General features: G+C 43.8%; 2 non-coding genes and 1 pseudogene across 2 annotated transcripts; 2 read left to right on the plus strand and 1 right to left on the minus strand.

Annotated features, from left to right (window-relative positions):
• Window positions 1–60: 60 nt before the first annotated feature.
• LOC135036987 (U5 spliceosomal RNA) lies at window positions 61–176 on the plus strand. The gene has a single exon (XR_010231602.1). It is a non-coding gene; the product is annotated as a U5 spliceosomal RNA (small nuclear RNA).
• A 5,357-nt stretch (window positions 177–5,533) lies between these two features.
• TRNAN-AUU (transfer RNA asparagine (anticodon AUU)) lies at window positions 5,534–5,607 on the minus strand. The gene has a single exon. It is a non-coding gene; the product is annotated as a tRNA-Asn (tRNA).
• Window positions 5,608–14,233: 8,626 nt separating this feature from the next.
• Window positions 14,234–14,412, plus strand: LOC135036941 (U1 spliceosomal RNA; annotated as a pseudogene).
• Window positions 14,413–24,571: the final 10,159 nt, after the last annotated feature.

A 24,571-nucleotide genomic window follows, 5' to 3' on the forward strand; every position in this document is an offset into this window, starting at 1 on the left:
CACTTTGAGCTGAATGAGAACTGCTGGCATGGCACTCAGGCGACAGGTGGAATCTTGGTCATGCTCTGGTTTCTCTTCAGAACTAACAAATATTTCGCCTTTTATTAAAGATTTCCGTGGAGAGGAGCAAAACTGAGTTTTATCTCAATTTTTGCATGCCCCATATTATTGGGGTTTCTTTTATCAGTTTAAAGACAGAACGAGTGTGCTTTCTTGTTAGCTTTAATGTAAGTTTATTTGCATAACAATGACAGTAAATGTTTGTTTCTTTTCAAACAGAACTTTCATGACCATGCTACTTGCTTGAAAGATCTGGGAGCACATGGAAAACAGTACAAACCATGCAGTATCACAAGAGCCTTTATTTGATCTTTCATGAAGATAGAGCAGAATTGAGGACACGTCAACAATTTCTGCCAAAGGTGGTTCATCTTTCCACATGGTGTCTTTGGCCACTGACACCTTCGTTGAGTCAAAGTCTCTGGCTGTGGTCAGAACTTTGAAAATTTATGTCACCAGAACGGTTCAGATTAGGAAAACAGAGGCTCTGTTTGTCCTGTATGCTCCCAACAGGATTGGGTGTCCTGCTTCCATGCAGACCATTATGCGCTGGATCTGTGGTAAGATTCAGCATGCTCATTCCACGGCAGGATTGCCGTTACTGAATTAGGTGAAGACCCATTCTACTAGAAAGGTGGGTTCATCCTGGGCAGCTGGTCGGGGAGTCTCGGCATTGCAACTTTGCAGAGCAGCTATTTAGTAAACACTTTTGCAAAGTTTTACAAGTTTGATACCTTGGCTGATGATAACCTCAAGTTGGGTCATTCGGTGCTGCAGAGTCGTACGCACTCTCCCACCCGTTCAAGAGCTTTGGTATAACCCCATGGTTCTTAATGTGACCCCAGCATCCTCTAGGTCGTATGAGAAAATAGGATTTTAATACCTACCGGTAAATCCTTTTCTCTTAGTACGTAGAGGATGCTGGGCACCCGTCCCAGTCCATACTGTGTCTGCAGTTATTACTTGTGGTTATACACATGTTGTGTTACGGTTCTGGTCAGCTTTTTGCTGCAATTGTTCATGCCGTTGGCTTGTGTTCTGTTGAATGCCACGTTCTGCGGCATGCTTAAGGTGTGAGCTGGTAAGATGCTCACCTTAGTTTAACAATAAATCCTTTCCTCGAAATGTCCGTCTCCCTGGGCACAGTTCCTATAACTGGATTCTGGAGGAGGGGCAAAGAGGGAGGAGCCAGTTCACACCCTTTGAAAGTCTTAAAGTGCCCATGTCTCTTGCGGATCCCGTCTATACCCCATGGTTCTTAATGTGACCCCAGCATCCTCTATGGACTAAGAAAAAAGGATGCCCTTGTGTACTATCCTGACTTCTCCTCCCGTCTGCTTACTTTGTGCCTTCCAACGCACAATGCGAACTACAGGTGGTGCTGCAGGGCCCACACCCTTTTACTTGCCTTACAGAGCAGCTCTGGAGCTGTTACAGTGCCCAGCTGTTGCAAGAAATCAGCATGAATGCTTCAGGGGATGGGGCATGGCCAACATGAGCCCCACACCAAAGGAGGGTGGGGGTGTTTAATGCGAACTAGGGGTCATCCAAGCACTGCAAAAGGCCGCCATGCCCTGCATGCCCCTTTTCTCTTTTTATATGCAGATGAGGGTTCCAGCCAACTTTGGCCCACTGCTTGGATGACATCACCGTATGCAAATCCGTCTGCTGCAGACCTTCCCCCAGGAATGCTTGTACTAGTTGTTGGATATGGTTTGATATTTGATGGTGCTTAAGTATTAGGCAGCCTTCCGCCCTCCCATGTTCATCTGAAAAGATGTGGTCTCCCTGCAGTTGTTGTCCCCAGACGAGAGTTCCCTTGTGCTTCCTCAGTTGAATCTCCTTAACTTGACGGGGGAGGGGCTGCCCGAGCTGCCACCCTCCCCAGCCCTATCCCAACTCATACTTATTTTACATATTAGATCTCTTGATCATGAAGATTGTTCTCACAGGGTGAGGTTCATCCATTATATTTTAAAATAGGAAGGTACAAATTACATATTTGAATTGCATCTATGTGCTGGATTCAAATGCCCCCCCCCCCCTTCCTTTCTCAATTGTGCCCGTCAGCAGCTATTCTTAGGTTGCTGCCAATGGGTGTGACACATTAATTTCTTCTGTGGGGTACACTGGACTCCACAAGGATTCACATTGGGGTGTAGAGTAGGATGTTGATCTGAGGCACCAACCGGCTCAAAGCTTTTGACTGTTCCCAAGATGCTCAGCGCATCCTCCTCTATAACCCCGCTTCCATGAACAGGGAGCTCAGTTTGTAGTTGGTGCCTTCAGTAGCAGGCCACTTAACAGGGGCCTGCCTCAGGCAGCCTATTCTTAGCTATTAATTTTGACAAGAAAAGAAGAACTTGTTTTATGATAATCTACAAGGGCTGCAGCAGGCTAGGTCTAATAGACATCTTTACTGCAGCTTCATCACTCCCAGCGGCGCTGTATACTCCCGTGCCCTGGTTGCTGGGTCACTGCAGCGGAGGCTCCGGTTTCTTCCTAAGGTCAGTCACACACACACACACCGCCCTTCCGGATCACGAGGCCGCTGATAAAGGGGAGCGTGGCCGTAGGGGGTGGGCCGTGTGCGCACTGGGGTGGACACTGATTACTGGGCAGCCGCTCCACTAGCCACCAGGTACAGTTAAGGAGCACAGGTCTGGGGGTTTTTCTCCTATATTAACCCAATTTTGTACTGCCCGCAGCGCATTGTGATAGGTAATAGGGCCTGATTCAGGTTGGATTGCAATCACAATAAGCGATCCAACTGCAAAAATTGCTAAGAGCATATGCATGTGCCTGCATGCGATCGCCTCTGCCTGTCAATCGGGGCAGGGGGGGAGAGTGGGGTCAGCAACACTCCATTTCCAAGTCAGGGATGGAGCAGTGCGGGGGCAAGGCTTCAAAATGGGGTCTGCAATGGAGGAGACACAGGGGGCGTGGTCACAGCGGCTGTATGACATCACATTCAGCCGCTGTGATCACAAAAATGGTGGCGGCTTCCTGCGCGCACATACAGTCTGCACCAGCAGGAGGCTACACCATTGTTTATGATCACGCTGAACTGCAGTGCGACTGCAATTACAGCATGGTCAAGAAGGGAGGTGTCATACTGGGTGGCCATGCCCTGTCACTGTGCAGGAGCCAGCACCGCTTACACACTAGTCCCCGGGTGCAGCCCCCAACCCCCGGGACACCCGGAGCAACAAAATGTAGATTCAGGCCACCAGGCCACGCCCCTACCTATGAAATCATGCCTCCTTTTTACCATTGCGCTGCTTATTTGCACGCACTGCATTACAATCTCCCTCGCCACCTCTCTGGGTGTCACCAGTGATAGTGACACCTCTGCCATGCTTGTAGCAGCTGGTCCAAAGATCTATGCCTCAAGCCCTGAGTGTTTGCCCTTGTGACTTGTTGATCATGATAGCGAAGCAGATGCTTACAGAAAACTGCAGGGGCTTAGATTGAAAATAAAAAAAATTGATGGGTATAAGGTAGAGAGGAGCGGGTTCGGTTCTCCGAGAACCGAATTCCCCACGAACTCCACGTTGTTTACACTGGTCTGAGGCAGGCTCGGTTGTTCCCGCCTGACTCGGAAAACCTGAACAAGGGAAAATGTCATCATCCCGCTGTCGGATTCTCGCGAGATTCGGATATTATATATAGAGCTGCGCGTTGCCGCCATTTTTACTCGTGCATTGAAGAGAGAGCGGAGAGGACGTGGCTATGTTCTCTCAGTGGAAATCTCAATATCAGTGCTCAGTATCAGTGGTTACTTATTGCTGCTCAGTAATACTAGTAGTGTGTCTCTCCTGCTCAGTGTCAGTTCTCAGTAGTATCCTCATCAGTGCTCAGTATCACTGCTCATTGTCTTGTGCTGCATTGTGGTGCTCAGCATACTACAGTACATTACTAATAGTCCAGTGCTGCATCTTGCTGCTCAGTGTCAGTTCTAGTATCCTCATCAGTGCTCACTATCACTGCTCATTGCATTGTGGTGTTCTGTATACTACAGTAATATAGTAACATAGTTTTTGAGGTTGAATAGAGGCAAATTGCCCATCGTGTTCAACCTGTTTTAAGTTGTGATGATTCTACATACTTGCTGAATAATGTTTTATGACTAGTTAGCTACTATAACTCATGTTACCCCCGGATTAACCTTGTTGATATTTTAAGTATTATAACCTTGGATAGCTTTTTCATTCAGAAATGTATCCATTCCTTTTTTAAATCCAATTACAGAGTACGCCATTACCACCTTCCCTGGCAGGGAATTCCACATCCTGATTGCCCTAACAGTTAAGAACCCTTTCCTCCATTGCGTTCTGAACTTTCCTCCAGTCGCAGCGAGTGACCACGTGTTCTTTTAATAAATAATTCCTCTGATAACTCTTTGTTATGTATCTTTACATATTTGAAGATATTAATAATATCTCCTCTTAGGCACCTCTTTTCTAGTGTATACATATTCAGCCTAGTAAGTCTTTCCTTATAGTCCAGTACTTTTAGGCCTTTAATCAATTTAGTCTTCAGGATCTCTCGGACTTCCATGAGCAGCAGAGTAGTGCAATGGAAGGATGCTAGGCCCATAACCCAGAGGTCGATTGATCGAAACTATCCTCTGCTATGTGCATTTTTTTTTTATAATTAAAGTAATCAAAAACTGGGATTGATATTTTGGCTCTTTTATTTTTACTTAAAGTACAATAACTTTTATCATTTTAATTTGTTTTAATAGTATATTGACAGCATTGTTTTCTTTAAAAAATGCACTTAATTTTCTTTACCCTATTACTGAAATGGTAATTGACAAAAACAAACTACATTGTCACCAGAAGAGCAATGCAAAATGTACAAGTGATATATTAAAATCATCTTCCATCTTGAATTTCAATGATGCATTGGGACAACAATTTTGTGAGAAACATCTTCACCCATAAAGAAAGATTTTCTTAATTCCTTACCTGTGTGCTGATTAGATATTACCTTGTTTTCACATTAAACAGACTTCCACATGAGAAAGCAGCAAGGATGCAGTAACGTTTATGTTTCCTGGTGTCAACCTGTATTATTTCAGTAGACATTGAAATGAGGATGCATCTTGCTGCCTTTCCAATGTAGCAAGTTTAATTCAGTAATAGGTGAAAAAACATTCCTACAAAGGTGTTAATCAGAGACTTGGCTTTGTGGACACTTTTCAGAGAGCAAATTTGTTAGCATAAAAATAAAGTCAGAAAATGAAGAGCTGTTTAATCACTCAATTGGACTTTTCTGCCAGCATAATTTTTTTTTCTCTGCAACCCACTGCTAAATTGTGCTTCCTAGCTGTTTTTTATAAAATCACTTAATCAAATCTAACTCTGATTACATCAGAGAAGGCCAGGTACCCTACATCATAAGAGGGGGTTTGAAATTTTGACTTGTCTACTTAAAGATCACCAAAATCTGATCACAAGGTCAATTACATCCCTGGGTGGGATTGAACCACCAACCTTTTGGTTAATAGCCAAACATGCTAACCGATTGCACCACAGAGACACCTCGTAAAAGTTTATTCTGACAAAGGCTAATAAGCATCAATCTAGAACGTTTCCTAGAAAAACTTTAAAAAGTCAATAATCTGGAGAGTTTTTGTAAGAAACACATTGCTACTTTCCCATGATGAGTGAGTGCTTCAGGATCTCTTGCACTTACATAAGCAGCAGAGTACTGCAACGGAAGCATGCTGGGCCCATAACCCAGAGGTAGGCAGATTGAAACTATCTTCTGCTATATGCATTGTTTTTTGTTAATTAAAGTAATCCAAAACTGGGATTGATATTTTGGCTCTTTTATTTTTACTTAAAGTACAATAACTTTTACCATTTTAATTTGTTTTAATAGTATATTGACAGTATTGTTTTCTTTCAAAAATCCACTTAATTTTCTTTACCCTATTATTAAAATGGTAATTGACAAAAACAAACTACATTGTCACCAGAAGAGCAGTACAAAATGTACAAGTGATATATTAAAATCATCTTTCCACTTGAATTTCAATGATGCTTTGGTGCAACAATTTTTTGAGAAACATCTTCACCCATAAAGAAAGATTTTCTTAATTCCTTACCTGTGTGCTGATTAGATATCACCTTGTTTTCACATTAAACAGACTTCCCCATGAGGAAGCAGCAAGGATGCAGTGACGTTTATGTTTCCTGGTGTCAACCTGTATTATTTCAGTAGACATTGAAATGAGGATGCATCTTGCTGCCTTTCCAATGAAGCAAGTTTAATTCAGTAATAGGTGAAAAACCATTCCTACAAAGGTGTTAATCAGAGACTTGGCTTTGTGGACACTTTTCAGAGAGCAAATTTGTTAGCATAAACATAAAATCAGAAAATGAAGAGCTGTTTAATCACTCAATTGGACTTTTCTGCCAGCATAATTTTTTTTCTCTGCAACCCACTGCTAAATTGTGCTTCCTAGCTGTTTTTTATAAAATCACTTAATCAAATCTAACTCTGATTACATCAGAGAAGGCCAGGTACCCTACACCATAAGAGGGAGTTTGACATTTTGACTTGTCTACTTAAAGATTACCAAAATCTAATCACAAGGTCAATTACATCCATGGGTGGGATTGAACCACCAACCTTTTGGTTAATAGCCAAACATGCTAACCGATTGCACCACAGAGACACCTCGTAAAAGTATATACTGACAAAGGCTAATAAGCATTCATCTAGAACGTTTCCCAGAAAAACTTTAAAAAGTCAATAATCTGGAGAGTTTTTGTAAGAAACACATTGGTACTTTCCCATGATGAGTGAGTGCTTCAGGATCTCTTGCACTTACATGAGCAGCAAAGTACTGCAACGGAAGCATGCTGGGCCCATAACCCAGAGATAGGCAGATTGAAACTATCCTCTGCTATATGCATTGTTTTTTGTTAATTAAAGTAATCCAAAACTGGGATTGATATTTTGGCTCTTTTATTTTTACTTAAAGTACAATAACTTTTACCATTTTAATTTGTTTTAATAGTATATTGACAGTATTGTTTTCTTTCAAAAATCCACTTAATTTTCTTTACCCTATTATTAAAATGGTAATTGACAAAAACAAACTACATTGTCACCAGAAGAGCAGTACAAAATGTACAAGTGATATATTAAAATCATCTTTCCAGCTTGAAATTCAATGATGCTTTGGTACAACAATTTTGTGAGAAACATCTTCACCCATAAAGAAAGATTTTCTTAATTCCTTACCTGTGTGCTGATTAGATATCACCTTGTTTTCACATTAAACAGACTTCCCCATGAGGAAGCAGCAAGGATGCAGTGACGTTTATGTTTCCTGGTGTCAACCTGTATTATTTCAGTAGACATTGAAATGAGGATGCATCTTGCTGCCTTTCCAATGAAGCAAGTTTAATTCAGTAATAGGTGAAAAACCATTCCTACAAAGGTGTTAATCAGAGACTTGGCTTTGTGGACACTTTTCATAGAGCAAATTTGTTAGCATAAACATAAAATCAGAAAATGAAGAGCTGTTTCGTCACTCAATTGGACTTTTCTGCCAGCATAATTTTTTTTCTCTGCAACCCACTGCTAAATTGTGCTTCCTAGCTGTTTTTTTATAAAATCACTTAATCAAATCTAACTCTGATTACATCAGAGAAGGCCAGGTACCCTACACCATAAGAGGGGGTTTGAAATTTTGACTTGTCTACTTAAAGATCACCAAAATCTGATTACAAGGTCAAATACATCCCTGGGTGGGATTGAACCACCAACCTTTTGGTTAAAAGCCAAACATGCTAACCGATTGCGCCACATAGACACCTTGCAAAAGTAGATACTGACAAAGGCTAATAAGCATTCATCTAGAACGTTTCCTAGAAAAACTTTAAAAAGTCAATAATCTGGAGAATTTTTGTAAGAAACACATTGGTACTTTCCCATGATGAGTGAGTGCTTCAGGATCTCTTTCACTTACATGGGCTATTAACCAAAAGGTTGGTGGTTCAATCCCACCCAGGGATGTAATTGACCTTGTGATCAGATTTTGGTGATCTTTAAGTAGACAAGTCAAAATTTCAAACCCCCTCTTATGGTGTAGGGTACCTGGCCTTCTCTGACATAATCAGAGTTAGATTTAATTAAGTGATTTTATAAAAAACAGCTAGGAAGCACAATTTAGCAGTGGGTTGCAGAGAAAAAAATAACATTTTAAACCTACCGGTAAAAATTTTTTCTCGTAGTCCGTAGAGGATGATGGGGACTCCGTAAGGACCATGGGGGATAGACGGGCTCCGCAGCAGACATGGGCACTTTAAGAAAGACTTTAGATCTGGGTGTGCACTGGCTCCTCCCTCTATGCCCCTCCTCCATACCTCAGTTAGAGAAACTGTGCCCAGAGGAGACGGACAGTACGAGGAAAGGATTTTTGTTAATCCAAGGTCAAGATTCATACCAGCCACACCAATCACACCGTATAACTTGTGATATACTACCCAGTTAACAGTATGAAAACAACATAGCATCAGTCCAAGACCGATGAAAACTAACATATAACCCTTATGTAAGCAATAACTATATACAAGTCTTGCAGAAGTAGTCCGCACTTGGGACGGGCACCCAGCATCCTCTACGGACTACGAGAAAAAGATTTACCGGTAGGTTTAAAATCTTATTTTCTCTTACGTCCTAGAGGATGCTGGGGACTCCGTAAGGACCATGGGGATTATACCAAAGCTCCCAAACGGGCTCCTGCGGATGACTCTGCAGCACCGATTGAGCAAACAGGAGGTCCTCCTCAGCCAGGGTATCAAACTTATAGAACTTTGCAAAGGTGTTTGAACCCGACCAAGTAGCAGCTCGGCACAGCTGTAGTGCCGAGACCCCTCGGGCAGCTGCCCAAGAAGAGCCCACCTTCCTAGTGGAATGGGCCTTGACTGAATTAGGCAACGGCAATCCCGCCATAGAATGCGCCTGCTGAATCGTGTTACAGATCCAGAGAGCAATAGTCTGCTTTGAAGCAGGGGTGCCAATCTTGTTGGCTGCATACAGGACAAACAGTGCTTCTGTTTTTCTGACTCTAGCCGTTCTGGCCACGTAAATTTTCAAAGCCCTGACCACATCAAGGGACTCGGAATCCTCCAAGTCACGCGTAGCCACAGGCATCACGATAGGTTGGTTCATATGAAAGGATGAGTCCACTTTTAGCAGGAATTGAGGACGGGTCTGCAATTCCGCTCTATCCATATGGAAAACCAGATAGGGGATTTTATGTGATAAAGCTGCTAATTCCGACACTCGCCTAGCGGAAGCCAAGGCTAATAACATGACCACCTTCCAAGTGAGATATTTAAACTCCACCATTTTAAGTGGTTCAAACCATAACCTTAACACCACGTTAAGGTCCCAAGGGACCACCGGAGGTACAAAAGGAGGCTGAATATGCAGTACTCCCTTCACAAAAGTTTGTACTTACTTCAGGAAGAGAGGCCAATTCCTTTTGAAAGAAAATGGATAAGGCCAAAATCTGAACCTTAATAGAGCCTAATTTTAGGCCCAAATTCACTCCAGTTTGTAGGAAGTGAAGGAAGTGGCCCAGGTGGAATTCTTCCGTATGAGCATTCCTGGCCTCACACCAAGAAACATATTTTCGCCATATACAGTGATAATGTTTAGATGTCACGTCCTTCCTAGCCTTTATTAGCGTAGGAATGACCTAATCTGGAATACCCTTTTCCGCTAGGATCCGGCGTTCAACCGCCATGCCGTCAAACGCAGCCGCGGTAAGTCTTGGAACAGACAGGGCCCCTGTTGCAACAGGTCCTGTCTTAGAGGAAGTGGCCACGGATCTTCTGTGAGCATTTCCTGCAGATCTGGATACCAGGTCCTTCGCGGCCAATCTGAAACAATGAGAATTGTTCTTACTCCTCTTTTTCTTACTATTATCAACACCTTGGGTATGAGAGGTAGAGGAGGAAATACATAGACCGACCGGAACACCCACGGTGTCACTAGGGCGTCTACAGCTACTGCCTGAGGGTCTCTTGACCTGGTGCAATACCTCTGTAGCTTTTTGTTGAGGCGGGACGCCATCATGTCTATCTGGAACAGTCCCCACCGACTTGCAATCTGTGCGAAGACTTCCTGATGGAGTCCCCACTCTCCTGGATGTAGGTTGTGTCTGCTGAGGAAGTCTGCTTCCCAGTTGTCCACTCCCGGAATGAACACTGCTGACAGTGCGCTTACATGATTCTCCGTCCAGCGAAGAATTCTGGTGGCTTCCGCCATCGCCACTCTGCTCCTTGTGCCGCCTTGGCGGTTTACATGAACTACTGCGGTGACGTTGTCTGACTGGATCAGAACTGGTTGGTCGCGAAGTAAGGTCTCCGCTTGACATAGGGCGTTGTATATGGCCCTTAGCTCCAGGATGTTGATGTGAAGACAAGTCTCCTGACTTGACCAAAGACCTTGGAAATTTCTTCCCTGTGTGGCTGCTCCCCAACCTCGGAGGCTCGCGTTCGTGGTCACCAGGATCCAGTCCTGAATGCCGAACCTGCGGCCCTCTAGAAGGTGAGCACTCTGCAGCCACCACAGGAGAGATACCCTGGCCCTGGGGGACAGGGTGATCAACTGATGAATCTGTAGATGTGACCCGGACCACTTGTCCAGTAGGTCCCATTGCAAGATCCTCGCATAGAACCTGCCGAAGGGAATGGCCTCGTATGATGCCACCATCATTCCCAGGACTCGAGTGCAGTGATGCACTGACACCTGTTTTGGTTTCAATAGGTTCCTGACCAGAGTCATGAGTTCCTGGGCCTTTTCTATCGGAAGATAAACCCTTTTCTGGTCCGTATCCAGAATAATGCCCAAGCAAAGTCAGACGAGTCGTAGGAACCAACTGCGACTTCGGGATATTGAGAATCCAGCCGTGTTGCTGTAACACCTTCAGTGAAAGTTATACGCTGTTCAGCAACTGCTCTCTTGATCTCGCTTTTATGAGGAGATCGTTCAAGTACGGGATAATTGTGACACCTTGCTTTCGCAGGAGCACCATAATTTCCGTCATTACCTTGGTGAAAATTCTTGGAGAAAATTCTGGAGAGACCAAACGGCAACGTCTGAAATTGGTAATGACAATACTGTACCGCAAATCTTAGGTACGCCTGATGAGGTGGATAAATGAGTACATGAAGGTATGCATCCTTTATGTCCAGAGATATCATAAAATCCCCCCCTTCTAGGCTGGCGATGACCGCTCTTAGCGATTCCATCTTGAACTTGAACCTTTTCAAGTATAGGTTCAGGGATTTTAAATTTAATATGGGTCTGACCAAACCGTCCGGTTTTGGGACTACAAACAGGGTCGAATAATTTCCCTTTCCTTGTTGAAGCAGGGGAACCTTGACCACCACCTGTTGAAGATACAATTTGTGAATTGCATTTAACACTATCTCCCTTTCCTGGGGAGAAGATGGTAGGGCCGATTTGAAAAACCGGCGAGGAGGCACCTCTTCGAATTTCAGCTTGTAACCCTGAGAAACAATTTCTATTGCCTAGGGATCCACCTGCGAATGAACCCAGATGTGGCTGAAAACTCGAAGACGTGCCCCCAACTGGGCGGACTCCTTTAGCGGAGCCCCAGCGTCATGCAGTGGATTTTGTAGGGGAGGATTCCCACCGTATCCTGTCCATTGGCGGGAAAGGATACGCCATAAGAATCCTTTTGGGAATCTGCAGCTTTTTGTCTGGAGATTCCCAAGCTTTTTCACATAATTCGTTCAACTCATGTGAGGGGGGAAAGGTTATCTCAGGTTTCTTTCCCTTATACATGTGTACCCTCGTGTCAGGGACAGGGGACTCTGTGATGTGCAAAACATCTTTTAGTGCAATAATCATATATCGAATACATTTAGCCAATTTTGGCTGTAACTTTGCATCATAGTAGTCGACACTGGAGTCAGAATCCGTGTCGGTATCTGTGTCAACTATTTGGGATAGTGGGCGCTTTTGAGACCCGAAGGTCCCTGCGACATAGGGACAGGCATGGGTTGACTCCCTGACTGTTCCCTAGCTTCAGCTTTGTCTAATCTCTTGTGTAATAAGTTTACATTAGCACTTAAAACATTCCACATATCCATCCTGTCAGGTGTCGGCGTTGTCGATGGAGACACCACATTAATTTGCTCCTGCTCCTCTCTAGGAGAGCCTTCTACCTCAGACATGTCGACACACGTGTACCGACACACCATACACTCAGGGAATCCTCTTATCTGAGGACAGTTCCCCAACAAGGCCCTTTGGAGAGACAGAGAGAGAGAGTATGCCAGCACACACCCCAGCGCTATATGACCCAGGAAAAAAACACAATAATTTTATGTTTACCCAGTAGCGCTGTATTTCCATATATATATGCGCCTAATTATGTGCCCCCCTCTTCTTTAAGACCCTCTTTCTACCGTGGTATAAGCAGGGGAGAGTCCGTGGAGCTTCCCCTCAGCGGTGCCGTGGAGAAAATGGCGCTGGTGAGTGCTGAGGGAGAAGCCCCACCCCCTCAGCGACGGGCTTCTGTCCCGCTCAAATATAGTAAAAAAATGGCGGGGGCTCTTATATATATATATACAGTGCCTAGCTGCATATATATTTAATTTGCCAAAGAGAGGTCTATATTGCTGCCCAGGGCGTCCCCCCTGCGCCCTTCACCCTTACACTGACTGCCGTGTGAGAGGTGTATGGGAGCAATGGAGCACAGCTTTACTGCTGTGCGTTACCTCAGTGAAGATCATGAAGTCTTCCGCCGCCTCTGAAGTCTTCTTTTCTTCTCATACTCACCCGGCTTCTATCTTCCGGCTCTGCGAGGGGGACGGCGGCGCGGCGCTGGGACGGACGGCGAGGGTGAGACCTGCGTACCGATCCCTCTGGAGCTAATGCTGTACAGTAGCCTAAGAAGCAGAGCCTATCAACTCACAGAAGTAGGTGTGCATCTCTCCCCTCCGCCCCTCGATGCAGAGAGTCTGTTGCCAGCAGGCTCCCTGAAAATAAAAAAATCTAACAAATATACTTTCTGTCAGGAAACTCAGGAGAGCTCCCTGAAAAGCACCCAGTCTCCTCTGGGCACAGTAGTAAACTGAGGTCTGGAGGAGGGGCATAGAGGGAGGAGCCAGTGCACACCCAGATCTAAAGTCTTTCTTAAAGTGCCCATGTCTCCTGCGGAGCCCGTCTATCCCCCATGGTCCTTACGGAGTCCCCAGCATCCTCTAGGACGTAAGAGAAAAATTATGCTGGCAGAAAAATCCAATTGAGTGATTAAACAGCTCCAGAGCTGCTCTGTAAGGCAAGTAAAAGGGTGTGGGCCCTGCAGCACTACCTGTAGTTTGCATTGTGCATTGGAAGCCTAGTTTGCTGTCTGTTTCCACTTCTTTTTTCTTGAGCCCCTCCCGTCTATACCCTTGTGCACTATCCTGACTTCTCCTCCCGTCTGCTTACTTTGTGCCTTCCAAAGCACAATGCAAACTACAGGTAGTGCTGCAGGGCCCACACCCTTTTACTTGCCTTACAGAGCAGCTCTTGAGCTGTTACAGTGCCCAGCTGCTGCAAGAAATCAGCGTGAATGCTTCAGGGGCTGGGGCATGGCCAACATGAGCCCCACACCGAAGGAGGATGGGGGTGTTTAATGCGAACTAGGGGTCTCGCACAATGCGAACTACAGGTAGTGCTGCAGGGCCCACACCCTTTTACTTGCCATACAGAGCAGCTCTGGAGCTGTTACAGTGCCCAGCTGCTGCAAGAAATGTGAACTAGGGGTCATCCAAGTGCCGCAAAAGGCCGCCATGCCCTGCACGCCCCTTTTCTCTTTTCATATGCAGACGAGGGTTGAAGCCAACTTTGACCCACTGCTTGGATGACATCGCCATATGCAAATCCATCTGCTGCAGGCCTTCCCCCAGGAATGCTTGCACTAGTTGTTGCATTTGGTTTGTTGTTTGGGGGTGCTTCAGTATTAGGCAGCCTTCTGCCCTCCCATGTTCATCTGAAAATATGTGTTCTCCCTGCAGTTGTTGTCCCCAGATGAGAGTTCCCTTGTGCTGCCTCAGTTGAATCTCCTTTACTTGACAGAGATGTGCCTGAGCAGAGGCCCTCCCCAGCCCTATCCCAAATCATACTTATTTTGCATAGGAGATACCATGGTCATGAAGACTGTTCTCCCAGGGAGCGGTTCATTCATTGCATTCTGGGTATGCTGACCCCTGTGATTTCCCCAAATGTGGGAAACTCGACTGCATTATTTAATGCGAACTAGGGGTCATCCAAGCACCGCAAAAGGCCGCCATGCCCTGCATACCCCTTTTCTCTTTTCATAAGCAGACGAGGTTTGAAGCCAACTTTGACCCACTGCTTGGATGACATCACTTGCTGCCTTTCCAATGAAGCAAGTTTAATTTAATAATAGGTGAAAAACCATCCCTACAAAGGTGTTAATCAGATACTTGGCTTTGTGGACACTTTTCAGAGCACAAATTTGTTAGCATAAAATAAAGCCAGAAAATGAAGAGCTGTTTAATCACTCAATTGGATTTTTCTGCCAGCATATTTCTTTTTCTCTGCAACCCACTGCTAAATTGTGCTTCCTAGCTGTTTTTATAAATTCACTGAATCAAATCTAACTCTGATTACATCAGAGAAGGCCAGGTACCCTACACCATAACAGGGGGTTTGAAATTTTGACTTGTCTACTTAAAGATCACCAAAATCTGATAACAAGGTCAATTAAGTCCCTGGGTGGGATTGAACCACCAACCTTTTGGTTAATAGCCTTACTGATTGCGCCACAGCAACACTTTGCAAAAGTCCATACTGACAAAGGCTAATAAGCATTCATCTAGAACGATTCCTAGAAACATTTTAAAAAGTCAATAATGTGGAGAGTTTTTGTAAGATGTTTCTTCCATCAACCAATGAAGAAACACATTGGTACTTTCCCATGATGAGTGAGTGCTTCAGGATCTTTTGCACTTACATGTGCAGCAGAGTACTGTAATGGAAGTGCTGGGTCCATAATCCATAACCCAGAGGTAGGCAGATTGAAACTATCCTCTGCTATATGCATTTTTCTTTGTTAATTAAAGTAATCCAAAACTGGGATTGATATTTTTGCTCTTTTATTTTTACTTAAAGTACAATAACTTTTACCATTTTAATTTGTTTTAATAGTATATTGACAGTATTGTTTTCTTTCAAAAATCCAATTAATTTTCTTTACCCGATTATTAAAATGGTAATTGACAAAAACAAACTACATTGTCACCAGAAGAGCAATACAAAATGTACAAGTGATATATTAAAATCATCTTTCCAGCTTGAATTTCAATGATGCATTGGGGCAACGATTTTGTGAGAAACATCTTCACCCTTAAATAAAGATTTTCTTAATTCCTTACCTGTGTGCTAATTAGATATCACCTTGTTTTCACATTAAACAGACTTCCACATGAGAAAACAGCAAAGATGCAGTGGCGTTAATGTTTCCTGGTGTCAACCTGTATTATTTCCGTAGATATTGAAATGAGGATGCATCTTGCTGCCTTTCCAATGAAGCAAGTTTAATTTAGTAATAGGTGAAAAACCATCCCTACAAAGATGTTAATCAGATACTTGGCTTTGTGGACACTTTTCAGATAACAAATTTGTTATCATAAAAATAAAGCCAGAAAATGAAGAGCTGTTTAATCACTCAATTGGATTTTTCTGCCAGCATTTTTCTTTTTCTCTGCAACCCACTGCTAAATTGTGCTTCCTAGCTGTTTTTTTTTATAAAATCACTTAATCAAATCTAACTCTGATTACATCAGAGAAGGCCAGGTACACTACACCATAAGAGGGGGTTTGCAATTTTGACTTGTCTACTTAAATATCACCAAAATCTGATCACAAGGTCAATTACGTCCCTGGGTGGGATTGAACCACCAACCTTTTGATAAATAGCTGAACACACTAACCGATTGCGCCACAGAGACACTTTGCAAAAAGTACATACTGACAAAGACTAATAAGCATTCATCTAGAACGTTTCCTAGAAAAACTTTAAAAAGTCAATAATCTGGAGAGTTTTTGTAAGATGTTTCTTCCAGCAACCAATGAAGAAACACATTGGTACTTTCGCATGATGAGTGAGTGCTTCAGGATCTCTTGCACTTACATGTGCAGCAGAGTACTGCAATGGAAGCATGCTGGGCCCATAACCCAGAGGTAGGCAGATTGAAACTATCCTTTGCTATATGCATTATTTTTTTGTTCATTAAAGTAATCCAAAACTGGGATTGATATTTTAGCTTTTATTTTTACTTAAAGTACAATAACTTTTACCATTTTAATTTGTTTTAATAGTATATTGACAGTATTGTTTTCTTTCAAAAATCCAAGCCACTGCATCTTTGCTGTTTTCTCATATGGAAGTCTGTTTAATGTGAAAACAAGGTGATATCTAATTAGCACACAGGTAAGGAATTAAGAAAATCTTTATTTAAGGGTGAAGATGTTTCTCACAAAATCGTTGCCCCAATGCGTCATTGAAATTCAAGCTGGAAAGATGATTTTAATATATCACTTGTACATTTTGTATTGCTCTTCTGGTGACAATGTAGTTTGTTTTTGTCAATTACCATTTTAATAATCGGGTAAAGAAAATTAATTGGATTTTTGAAAGAAAACAATACTGTCAATATACTATTAAAACAAATTAAAATGGTAAAAGTTATTGTACTTTAAGTAAAACTAAAAGCTAAAATATCAATCCCAGTTTTGGATTACTTTAATGAACAAAAAAAAATGCATATAGCAAAGGATAGTTTCAATCTGCCTACCTCTGGGTTATGGGCCCAGCATGCTTCCAGTGCAGTACTCTGCTACACATGTAAGTGCAAGAGATCCTGAAGCACTCACTCATCATGCGAAAGTACCAATGTGTTTCTTCATTGGTTGCTGGAAGAAACATCTTACAAAAACTCTCCAGATTATTGACTTTTTAAAGTTTTTCTAGGAAACGTTCTAGATGAATGCTTATTAGTCTTTGTCAGTATGTACTTTTTGCAAAGTGTCTCTGTGGCGCAATCGGTTAGTGTGTTCAGCTATTAATCAAAAGGTTGGTGGTTTAATCCCACCCAGGGACGTAATTGACCTTGTGATCAGATTTTGGTGATATTTAAGTAGACAAGTCAAAATTGCAAACCCCCTCTTATGGTGTAGGGTACCTGGCCTTCTCTGATGTAATCAGAGTTAGATTTGATTAAGTGATTTTATAAAAAAACAGCTAGGAAGCACAATTTAGCAGTGGGTTGCAGAGAAAAAGAAAAATGCTGGCAGAAAAATCCAATTGAGTGATTAAACAGCTCTTCATTTTCTGGCTTTATTTTTATGATAACAAATTTGTTCTCTGAAAAGTGTCCACAAAGCCAAGTATCTGATTAACATCTTTGTAGGGATGGTTTTTCACCTATTACTAAATTAAACTTGCTTCATTGGAAAGGCAGCAAGATGCATCCTCATTTCAATATCTACGGAAATAATACAGGTTGACACCAGGAAACATTAACGCCACTGCATCTTTGCTGTTTTCTCATGTGGAAGTCTGTTTAATGTGAAAACAAGGTGATATCTAATTAGCACACAGGTAAGGAATTAAGAAAATCTTTATTTAAGGGTGAAGATGTTTCTCACAAAATCGTTGCCCCAATGCATCATTGAAATTCAAGCTGGAAAGATGATTTTAATATATCACTTGTACATTTTGTATTGCTCTTCTGGTGACAATGTAGTTTGTTTTTGTCAATTACCATTTTAATAATCGGGTAAAGAAAATTAATTGGATTTTTGAAAGAAAACAATACTGTCAATATACTATTAAAACAAATTAAAATGGTAAAAGTTATTGTACTTTAAGTAAAAATAAAAGAGCAAAAATGTCAATCCCAGTTTTGGATTACTTTAATTAACAAAAAAAATGCATATAGCAGAGGATAGTTTCAATCTGCCTACCTCTGGGTTATGGACCCAGCATGCTTCCATTACAGTACTCTGCTGCACATGTAAGTGCAAGAGATCCTGAAGCACTCACTCATCATGGGAAAGTACCAATGTGTTTCTTCATTGGTTGATGGAAGAAACATCTTACAAAAACTCTCCAGATTATTGACTATTTAAAGTTTTTATAGGAAACGTTCTAGATGAATGCTTATTAGCCTTTGTCAGTATGTACTTTTGAAAAGTATCGCTGTGGCGCAATCAGTTAGTGTGTACGGCAATTAACCAAAAGGTTGGTGGTTCAATCCCACCCAGGGACGTAATTGACCTTGTTATCAGATTTTGTTGATCTTTAAGTAGACAAGTCAAAATTTCAAAAACCCCTGTTATGGTGTAGGGTACCTGGCCTTCTCTGATGTAATCAGAGTTAGATTTGATTCAGTGATTTTATAAAAATAGCTAGGAAGCACAATTTAGCAGTGGGTTGCAGAGAAAAAGAAATATGCTGGCAAAAAAATCCAATTGAGTGATTAAACAGCTCTTCATTTTCTGGCTTTATTTTTATGCTAACAAATTTGTTCTCTGAAAAGTGTCCACAAAGCCAAGTATCTGATTAACATCTTTGTAGGGATGGTTTTTCACCTATTACTAAATTAAACTTGCTTAATTGGAAAGGCAGCAAGATGCATCCTCATTTCAATATCTACTGAAATAATACAGGTTGACACCAGGAAACATCAACGCCACTGCATCCTTGCTGCTTTCTCATGTGGAAGTCTGTTTAATGTGAAATCAAGGAGATATCTAATTAGCACACAGGTAAGGAATTAAGAAAATCTTTATTTAAGGGTGAAGATGTTTCTCACAAAATCGTTGCCCCAATGCATCATTGAAATTCAAGCTGGAAAGATGATTTTAATATATCACTTGTACATTTTGTATTGCTCTTCTGGTGACAATGTAGTTTGCTTTTGTCAATTACCATTTTAATAATCGGGTAAAGAAAATTAATTGGATTTTTGAAAGAAAACAATACTGTCAATATACTATTAAAACAAATTAAAATGGTAAAAGTTATTGTACTTTAAGTAAAAATAAAAGAGCAAAAATATCAATCCCAGTTTTGGATTACTTTAATTAACAAAAAAAAATGCATATAGCAGAGGATAGTTTCAATCTGCCTACCTCTGGGTTATGGACCCAGCATGCTTCCATTACAGTACTCTGCTGCACATGTAAGTGCAAGAGATCCTGAAGCACTCACTCATCATGGGAAAGTACCAATGTGTTTCTTCATTGGTTGATGGAAGAAACATCTTACAAAAACTCTCCACATTATTGACTTTTTAAAATGTTTCTAGGAATCGTTCTAGATGAATGCTTATTAGCCTTTGTCAGTAACTACTTTTGCAAAGTGTCGCTGTGGCGCAATCAGTTAGTGTGTAAGGCTATTAACCAAAAGGTTGGTGGTTCAATTCCACCCAGGGACTTAATTGACCTTGTTATCAGATTTTGGTGATCTTTAAGTAGACAAGTCAAAATTTCAAACCCCCTGTTATGGTGTAGGGTACCTGGCCTTCTCTGATGTAATCAGAGTTAGATTTGATTCAGTGATTTTATAAAAACAGCTAGGAAGCACAATTTAGCAGTGGGTTGCAGAGAAAAAGAAATATGCTGGCAGAAAAATCCAATTGAGTGATTAAACAGCTCTTCATTTTCTGGCTTTATTTTTATGCTAACTAATTTGTTCTCTGAAAAGTGTCCACAAAGCCAAGTATCTGATTAACATATTTGTAGGGATGGTTTTTCACCTATTACTAAATTAAACTTGCTTCATTGGAAAGGCAGCAAGATGCATCCTCATTTCAATATCTACTGAAATAATACAGGTTGACACCAGGAAACATTAACGCCACTGCATCCTTGCTGCTTTCTCATGTGGAAGTCTGTTTAATGTGAAAACAAGGTGATATCTAATTAGCACACAGGTAAGGAATTAAGAAAATCTTTATTTAAGGGTGAAGATGTTTCTCACAAAATTGTTGCCCCAATGCATCATTGAAATTCAAGCTGGAAAGATGATTTTAATATATCACTTGTACATTTTGTATTGCTCTTCTGGTGACAATGTAGTTTGTTTTTGTCAATTACCATTTTAATAATAGGGTAAAGAAAATTAAGTGGATTTTTGAAAGAAAACAATACTGTCAATATACTATTAAAACAAATTAAAATGGTAAAAGTTATTGTACTTTAAGTAAAAATAAAAGCTAAAATATCAATCCCAGTTTTGGATTACTTTAATGAACAAAAAAAAATGCATATAGCAAAGGATAGTTTCAATCTGCCTACCTCTGGGTTATGGGCCCAGCATGCTTCCATTGCAGTACTCTGCTGCACATGTAAGTGCAAGAGATCCTGAAGCACTCACTCATCATGCGAAAGTACCAATGTGTTTCTTCATTGGTTGCTGGAAGAAACATCTTACAAAAACTCTCCAGATTATTGACTTTTTAAAGTTTTTCTAGGAAACGTTCTAGATGAATGCTTATTAGTCTTTGTCAGTATATAGTTTTTGCAAAGTGTCTCTGTGGCGCAATCGGTTAGTGTGTTCAGCTATTAATCAAAAGGTTGGTGGTTCAATTCCACCCAGGGACGTAATTGACCTTGTGATCAGATTTTGGTGATATTTAAGTAGACAAGTCAAAATTGCAAACCCCCTCTTATGGTGTAGGGTACCTGGCCTTCTCTGATGTAATCAGAGTTAGATTTGATTAAGTGATTTTATAAAAAAACAGCTAGGAAGCACAATTTAGCAGTGGGTTGCAGAGAAAAAGAAAAATGCTGGCAGAAAAATCCAATTGAGTGATTAAACAGCTCTTCATTTTCTGGCTTTATTTTTATGATAACAAATTTGTTCTCTGAAAAGTGTCCACAAAGCCAAGTATCTGATTAACATCTTTGTAGGGATGGTTTTTCACCTATTACTAAATTAAACTTGCTTCATTGGAAAGGCAGCAAGATGCATCCTCATTTCAATATCTACGGAAATAATACAGGTTGACACCAGGAAACATTAACGCCACTGCATCTTTGCTGTTTTCTCATGTGGAAGTCTGTTTAATGTGAAAACAAGGTGATATCTAATTAGCACACAGGTAAGGAATTAAGAAAATCTTTATTTAAGGGTGAAGATGTTTCTCACAAAATCGTTGCCCCAATGCATCATTGAAATTCAAGCTGGAAAGATGATTTTAATATATCACTTGTACATTTTGTATTGCTCTTCTGGTGACAATGTAGTTTGTTTTTGTCAATTACCATTTTAATAATCGGGTAAAGAAAATTAAGTGGATTTTTGAAAGAAAACAATACTGTCAATTATAAGGGCACGGTCGTGCCCTTATATTAAGGCTGAATCGAACAAACGGAATTCTCCCATAGGGAACTTCTGAGATGGGGGCATGGTGTTTGAGGGGCTACACCTCAAAACTGATTGGACGTACTGAGCTGAAATTTGGCATGGACGCGTAGAATCGTCACCCGCTGCTGCAGGACAAATTTCAGGGCAAAATAATAAAAAATGAGGAATTGGGAGTAAGCTAAAGTTCCAACTGTCAGTTTTTTTCTGCCACTCCCTCTGTGGCTTTTTGACAACGTTTTCCCATAGAGTGAATGAAGATTTTTTTGGGAAGGCATAACTCAGGATAGAGGACGAATTAAGACTTGGGGTTTGTTTTACTAGATAGAGTATGCCCCAGTGTAGTGCCTTTTGGGGTTGTGGTTTTTCAGAAAGTTATAGGGTTTTTTTAATTAAGAGAAATATGCCCCATTATAGAGATAGGGCATTTCAATTTGTTGCGCCTGCGCAGTGACCGCCAGCAGGGGGTGTACAGAGAGTAGCTCTGGCAGTTGGGCACGAGGAGACAGAGCGGGAAGGAGTCACGTGGAGCTGCAGGAGGACAGCCAGCGGTTCCCGGCGTGTGAGTTCATTGAGGTCCATGAAGCGGGAGGAGATCGTAGCACTGGGTGAGTTCTGTCAGGCAGCCCACCGCTGTGTACCCAGCTTCCACTTCTCCCCCGCGTGTCCGGCCACCCTCCCCTCCCGCCCGCCCGGCCACCCTCCCCTCCCGCCCGCCCGCCCGCTCGCTCGCCCGCCCGCTCGCTCGCCCGCCCGCTCGCCCGCTGTGTGCCCGGCCGCCCGCCGGACCTTCCCTGGTGGCTGCCTGCGTCTCCTCCCCGCGTCTGTGGTGCGGCTGGCAGTAGGAGGCGCCTCGGGCAGCTGTGTCCGGCCACTCCTCCCTCCTCCTCCTCCCGCTGTGTCCGGCCCTCCCTCCCTGCAGTATGCGGTATTTATCAAGGTCTCTATGGTCACCAGTCACCCCCCCCTCCCCCTCTTGCCCTCCCTGCTGTGTGTCCGTCTCCCTCCCCCCCCCCTGCTGTGTGTCCATCGCCCCCCCCCCCCTTGCCCTCCCTGCTGTGTGTCCCCCCCCCCTCCTCCCTGCAGTGTGTTCCCCCCCGCGCCCTCCCTGCTGTGTGTCCGGCCACCCTCCCCTCCTCCCGCTGTGTCCGGCCACACTCCCCTCCTCCCGCTGTGTCCGGCCACCCTCCCCTCCTCCCGCTGTGTCCGCCCCCCCCCCCTCCCGCTGTGTCCGGCCACCCCCCCCTCTCGCTGTGTCCGTCCACCCCCCCTCCCGCTGTGTCCGGCCACCCCCCCCTCCCGCTGTGTCCGGCCACCCCCCCTCCTCCCGCTGTGTCCGGCCACCCCCCCCCCTCCCGCTGTGTCCGGCCACCCCCCTCCTCCCGCTGTGTCCGGCCACCCCCCCTCCTCCCGCTGTGTCCGGCCACCCCCCCTCCTCCTCTCTGCTGTGTGTCCGTTCTCCCCCCGCCCTCCCTGCTGTGTGTCCGTCCCCCCCCGCCCTCCCTGCTGTCCGTCCCCCCCGCCCTCCCTGCAGCGCCTGACACACGCACACGCAGCGCCTGACACACACGCACACACGCAGCACCTGACACACACACACAGACGCAGCACCTGACACTCACACGGACCTGACACACACGCACACACTCACACGCAGCGCCTTACACACACAGACACGCAGCGCCTGACACACACAGACACGCAACGCCTGACACACACACACTCACGCACCTGACACACACACTCACGCACCTGACACACACACACACACACACTCACGCACCTGACACACACACACTCACGCACCTGACACACGCACACTCACGCACCTGACACACGCACACGGCACGCAGCACCTGACACACACACACAGCACCTGACACACACACACGCAGCACCTGACACACAGACATGCAGCGCCTGACACACACACGCAGACACGCAGCACCTGACACACACACACACACACGCAGGACCTGACACACACACGCAGACACGCAGCACCTGACACACACACGCAGACACGCAGCACCTGACACACACACGCAGACACGCAGCACCTGACACACACACGCAGACACGCAGCACCTGACACAGACACGCAGCACCTGACACACACACACATACGCAGCACCTGACACACACACACACACAGCACCTGACACACACACACACACACGCAGCACCTGACACAGACATGCAGCGCCTGACACACACGCAGACATGCAGCACCTGACACACACATGCAGCACCTGACAGACACACACACACACATGCAGCACCTGACACACCCACACACACAGGCATGCAGCACCTGACACACCCACACACACACGCAGCACCTGACACACATACATACATACATGTGGCATTTAACGCACACACGCACAGCACCTGACACACAATCATATACACTCAGAGCACCTAACACACACATACACTCGCAGCACCTCACACACACTCGTATACACACGCAGCACCTGCCACTCACACATATATACACATGTAGCACCTGCCACTCCCACATACATGAACAGCACCTAACACACACATATATACATGCAGCACCTGACACACACATACACGTGCAGCACCTGACAGTCACACACATACAGATGCGACACAAACACATACACGCTCAACACCTGACACCCACGTGGCAGCTGACGCATACAAATGCAGCACCTGAGATACACACATATACACGTGCAGCACCTGAGACACACACATACACGTACAGCACCTGACACACACACACATGTATGTACACGCGCGGCTCCAGGCACACACATACGTACGTACACACGCGGAATTTAACACACACACACACACATACACGTGCGGCACCTGACACACATGTACGAACACGCGCGGCTCCTGACACACACACACACACGCGTGGCTCCTGACACACACACACACATGTACGAACACGCGCGGCTCCTGACACACACACGTATGTACGTATACGCACGGCACCTGACACCTACACGTATGTACGTATACGCACGGCTCCTGACACCCACACGCATGTACACGCGCGGCTCCTGGCACACACAC

This window comes from Pseudophryne corroboree, unplaced genomic scaffold (assembly GCF_028390025.1).
Source record: "Pseudophryne corroboree isolate aPseCor3 unplaced genomic scaffold, aPseCor3.hap2 scaffold_663, whole genome shotgun sequence".
NCBI classification, from domain to species: domain Eukaryota; kingdom Metazoa; phylum Chordata; class Amphibia; order Anura; family Myobatrachidae; genus Pseudophryne; species Pseudophryne corroboree.